This window comes from Pagrus major, chromosome 10, assembly GCF_040436345.1.
Source record: "Pagrus major chromosome 10, Pma_NU_1.0".
Classification (NCBI taxonomy): domain Eukaryota; kingdom Metazoa; phylum Chordata; class Actinopteri; order Spariformes; family Sparidae; genus Pagrus; species Pagrus major.
In genome coordinates, this window is record NC_133224.1 from 1,764,137 (window position 1) to 1,770,101 (window position 5,965).

General features: G+C 40.5%; 1 protein-coding gene across 1 annotated transcript in view; it reads right to left on the reverse strand.

The window, feature by feature from the left end:
* Positions 1-5,965, reverse strand: part of LOC141004048 (butyrophilin subfamily 3 member A3-like) — an 81,868-nt gene that overhangs the window by 15,672 nt on the left and 60,231 nt on the right. The gene's annotated exons all lie outside the window — the stretch shown is intronic.

Sequence of the window (5,965 nt, forward strand, 5' to 3'; positions counted from 1 at the left end):
TTACCTTAATTTTGCCTTCAGAGGAAAACATTTTGAATAACTAAAATGCCAGTCAAAAACACTGAACAGAACACTTTACATGTAATGGTTGATTCATGGGTCATACCTCTACAAGTGTGTGTCAGGAGCAGATTTAAAACCAAAACTCTGAGGAGGGGTCTGAGCAGTGAAAGAAAGGACAGTCTGTAGGTCTGGTGAGGCATCCTGCAGCTCTGAAAATGGACCAAGGATACAGTGTTTGAAAAGAAATGCTTTTGAATTGTTATTTAGGTAAAATAAATAATTCAGCCATTCATGAGCAGGCGTAAAGGGGCACGCAGGGGCACAATTAGGTGTTTAATCTCCGTGAAGTTGAAGAACTTGTGACACAGATCTAAATGATAACAAATGTAAATGTTGAAATCAAAGCAGCCGAGACCGAGATGTCCTGTGTCCTATATTGTTGTAGTAATGTTATGTTTGTGTTGTGTATGAAAAAAAGAAACAGCACACAAAATCCTGGCAATTTTCTATCTATCGAAGTATTAAAATATAAGCAAATATAAATAAAGAAGACGACGTACCTGTAATATGATGTGTCGGTTACTTCCCCTGACTGTGTGACCAAAGTCAAAGTCAATGTAAATCATTGATAGGTTGTGACCTTAATTCATTCTGGTTTATCAACTATAATCTGATGCATTAGATTTAATTCAAACCAGAATCAACAAATCAACAAGTAAAGCAAATTATATTTCAGATTTACGTATGAGCACCATGGCTGAGACGATGTATTCATTAATCGATCAGTTATCTTTAAACACAGTGTTGTAATTCTGTCTGGTTTCCATAAGTTTCACTCTGAGTGTCTTTCTAACACACAGCTGAACTTTGAGCCTGTTGCCAGGCAACTGATGGCTTGTATAAAACATTACAGCTGTAAACAGGAGAATAAGGAGAGATGACACTGTTCTTCTGATGTCTTGTCAACTTGAGAAAACGGGAGTGGTCGTGAGGTGTTAGGTCTGTTATCTTACTGTAGGGGGCAGAGCAGGTCTTCTGTGTCAGGTTCACATTGATTGGATGCTGATTGAAGACAAGCAGCATACAGATCCAATTTTAAACTATGTGATGTTAATACTGACTGTAGAAGCTTTTCACAAGAGAGTTTTTGACTGCAAGATAAATGTTAGATTGTCTCTCAGCTTTACGTTCTGGTCAAGCACAGCCATTTTTACGATCACCTCCTGACAAGATATGTGGCACTGCTCATTCAAAGAAATTCACTAGTGGAGAAATTCACCTACCAGTGCATATTGTATCTGTCCAGTGTGCACGATCATGCTACCAGTTATGTTGCATCAATGAGTAGTCAACAAGAAACTCCTGGCAGGAGGTAAAGGTTGATGACGATCATGTCTGTGAAGAGTCTCAGCCATTCCAGTCGTGGTAGAACCACGAGTACAAAATCTAAGGCTAATGGACGTCCCTTTGCAGTTCATGGTTGGAGTCCTTACCCCTTCGTCACGGGGCTGCACCACACTGCTGAATGTTGAAGCCACACTGAGTTCAGCTTCTGTATCAACATCAGAAATAAAGTGAACAGGAAGAGGAAGTTTCATCTGCGTAACACTTGAGCTGTAGTTCAGTCTGATGTTCAGTCAGCAGCAAGACAACATGGAGGCTGCAGCGCTCTGCTCCAGACTGTGTGAGTACTGACTCTCAGGTTTCTTGTTCCTGTGTATATACGGTATGCTGTATGCAGTAAATGAGTCTATGGGTGACATACATTTTGTTTTCTTTGTCTATCCAGTAATGCTTGTATTCATTCTGCTGGGCGCACATGTTCAGAACAGAGGTGAGCAGAACTCAGTCGATGCTAAAGATACACATTACAAGTCACAAGGTGCAGATTGATCTTGGTTTTTCCTGTAATGCTTTGTAACTTTCTTTACTGTCTTTCTGTGTCAGATGCAGCTTTTCATATCGTTTCAAACCGACTGCAGGTCTTTGAATACGAGTCCGTCTTTTTTCACTGTGAGGGTCTCGATGGCTCCACTCAGTTGAGAGGCATCAGGAACACTGCGGACTTCATTACAGCGTGTGACGAGAAGATGTCAGCACTGTTTTGCAATATTCAAAGAGCCTATCGAGCTGACAGCGGAGAATACTGGTGTGAGACTGAAGAAGGAGAGAGGAGCAACAGTGTCGAGATCACTGTCACTGGTATGTTTAAAGCAATGAAATCCATGAGACCATCTCTTCAATGTTAAAGACAATGTGGAGAGAGCTAGAAGAAGAAACAGATTAAACTGATATCAAATTATATTTCATCAAATTTCAGATAATGCTACAACTTTTGTTTTCCAGCTGGTTCTGTGATCCTGGAGAGTCCTGTCCGCCCTGTGACAGAGGGCAACAATGTGACGCTGAGCTGCAGAAACAAGACGACCTCCTCCAACCTCACAGCTGATTTCTATAAAGAAGGCGTTCGTATTTGGAGCACTTTCACAGGACAGATGATCATCCACAGGGTTTCCAAGTCTGATGAAGGACTCTACAAGTGTAAGATCGTTGGAGGTGGAGAATCACCAGAGAGCTGGTTGGCTGTCAGAGGTAAAACATGACAAAAGTTAAAGTAGCTAAAATTAGATTAAAATGTTGTAGCATGTCTGCAGTCTTTCCATCGACTAATTGTTGTTTAGGACAATCAGAACAAAATAGGAACAACAACACAATAGATTTTCAATTTGTCTTTGCAGCTCTTCACAGAGAGACATGTCCCTCCTCAGATCTGCCCCTTTATGTCCTCCTCCTCTTAAGGACTGTTTTCACCATTTTGTTGGTGCCTCTGCTGCTGCTGCTGGTGGGACTGCTTCACTGTGGGAAACTCAGAGTTACACACAAATAACTAAAACCTGTATACAAGTAACGGACTGATAAATGACCAACACAGACTCGTCTTGGAAGCTTTAGTCATTTAGTTTAGTCATTACAATCATACCATCATGCTTTGGGTCTGAGACAGTCAGAAAGATTGTTTTACATTTCATCTTCATGTTTTTTTAAAACTTTTATTATAGTTTAAGTTTAGTGTTAAGCTTCTCTGCGCTACGTGTTCAGTCTTGCAGTGGCTGTTTGACTTTCTCACGCTCAGACAAGGTTTAAAAACCACAGAGGTACTGACTGATGCATTGACTATTTTTACAAAGCCAGGTGTCAGTTCTCTCAGTCAGTAAATGTTGTTCTGGGTTCTGTTTTAGAGTCACAGATGCTGGTGATAATTTGAGCTCCTCAGACACAAACCACATGAGAAAATGTCTGTATGTATGTAGACGAGGCGTTCAGGAGGCTCAGTGGACACAACAAATAGTTTATGGTGTGAGTAGCTTAAAGGGTCAGATGTGTCTCGAGTGTATATAAGGAAATGTAAAGTCAGCCTGTCTAAATATTCACATTAAACCATCTGCTGTGTTACTGTGTCAACAGTGTTTGTGTTTTTATCTGTCGGTCCCAAAATAGCAACAAACTGAATTAATAAACTGAAATAATGAAAAAAAAATATAACAGAAAGGTGAACGTAGTGAGAGACCAGAGACTTTAGAGACGCAGAGAACTTTGTAATTATTTTGAGTTGTATTTTTCAACTGTTTTCTTTGTAAAAGTTCAGTTTCAGAATGAAATATTGGGCATTAATAATGGAGGTTGGTTTCTCAGTAGGAAGTACACAAAGCCAAGTTTAACAAAGAAAGTCATCAAACTTCCAATAAGACTGCCATCATAAGTGGATATAAACTTTTGACCATGACTGTGTGTGTACAGAAGACCATTTTCAGCAGACATCACTCCTGTAGTCCAGTTGAACATTGTGTTATCAAACACGTTTGTTGTGTTAATTGTCTGTAATATTGTCTTCTTGAGTTTCCTGCTTTTGCTTGTTTTTCAAAGCACCTTTTAAACTCTGTTTTTAAATGTCCTTTCAAAGAACAGTGCAAACGACTCTAGCAAGAGTAAAAAGAGAAGTGGAGGCCCCGGTGCACAACAAGAAGACAGGTCAGGGCCTCAGATTCATCAGAGTATGTCATCAACAGTGAAGCGGCATCTTCAGGATGCTGGCCCTCTAGGCAGAGAAGCAAAGAGCTCAACCCTACTGAGCTGCTGTGAGAGCAGCTTGACCGTATAGTACGTAAGAAGTGCCCATCAAGCCAATACAACCTGTAGGAGGTGACAGCTTATTACAAACCATATTGACATTAAAAAAGAAATGTCAATATGGTTTGTAATAAGCTGCTTTCATAGAGGACGTATATGGTTGTTTTCCTGATGAGGACAGGCTGCTTCATTCACTTATTTCATTCAATCTGGAAAAGAGCAAAATGTAAACAAACTTACCATTTTTTGGGGGGGTGGTTCAAAAAGGTTTGTTTTCTTTTTTTCAGTGTATTATTATTAAACAAGAACTCCCAAATATATATACACTGTGTAGGAGATATACTAATAATAAATGTAATTTATTAATCACTGGCGATTAATAAAACACTCGTTAATGGGGCACCACCTCCGATGTTTTATCTATTTGAATAATCCGGAGGTAATTAATCAAATTCGACTAAACAAGGTTAACTTGTATCAATTCTAATCAATTTCAGATCAATTCATTCAATCTCACAAATGAAGCAGTGATTTCTACACAGTTTCCATCGGTTCTCCACATTAAAACAAACCTGCACAGACAACGACGTACGGTTAAATATGTTTATTTACTAAATAAATCAGGGTGAATAAATGAAAGGATGATTCAAACAAACAACAATGATAACATAAAATGTGGAGACTAAATGATCATGGTAATGAATATATGGACATGAGCGGATGGTAAAGTCGCGAGTCTGGGAAGCATTCAAAGATTACGGGAGTAATTTTGACACTAACGAGACCCTAACCGGATTTCTTATTAATTAAAGATTACTATGAATGAAAAGTAAAGAGACACCAACTCAGGAAACATGCGTGTGACTCCAGCAGTGTGCATGGGTGTTTAGCCTACTTTGCCTGGAGAGTTGGAGACGTCCACCCTTTGAACCTTTCGCCGGAGTTGATGGTTTGACCGCGGGCTTGTGGTGCAGGTCCAAGAGCCGGAGGGAAGTCGCAGCTCGTCCGGTCTCCCAGTGGGTGGTTCTCTCGTCCAGGTGTCGGAGGGAGTCCGTCCAGTACTCAGCTGGAAGGTCCCGGTCCGCTGCCCAGCGGGATGGCACCACTTGTGAGCATTGGAGGCAGGCCGGTCTCGGCTTGGCAAAAGTCTTTTGTTACAAACCGTCAACACGGTTTGTTGATGCAGGCAATTACTGCACGTCTTTATTAACGGTGTTGTTCGTAATAAAGATCTTCTTCTTGCATGGAGTGGTGACTCTGAACTTTTGATCGAACTAATTCAACTTTCTTGACGAAAATAACTAGAGAATAACGCTGGCCGGGCGAGTCCTCAGTTATTACTCAAAACAAGACGAATTAAGTTAAATTAACTTCTACTGAGTAAAATAATGATACTTAACAAAAACAAAAGCACTTAAGATCAGTGCGTCCTCCTCAAAATTAGGAGATTGAGGTAAAAATCGCACATGGTCAATTGTGCCCAGATTTCTGCCTAAGAGCGTCGCAAAAATACAAAAGGTTGAAAAATTTAAATCTCTAATCTCAATATCACCATCGCGTTGCTGATCAATGAGAGGAGGGTAAAATCTGAGCGCAAGGATTGTGAATCCCAGGGCACAGATTTCCACATCACACTTTAATGCTGACTCTGCAGGAGTGACTCTTCTCTGATCAGAGCTTAATAAATGTTCAGTTGTCTTTCAGTTATTGGTCACGGTGGAGTCCGCCATGTCAACCATCACCTCTTGTGTGAGACACAAGTAGAAGAAGGCGGGGACAGTAGGTAGCACCAATGGCTCCCCCTGGTCTGGAAACCAACAAAAGGAGCTTTAAC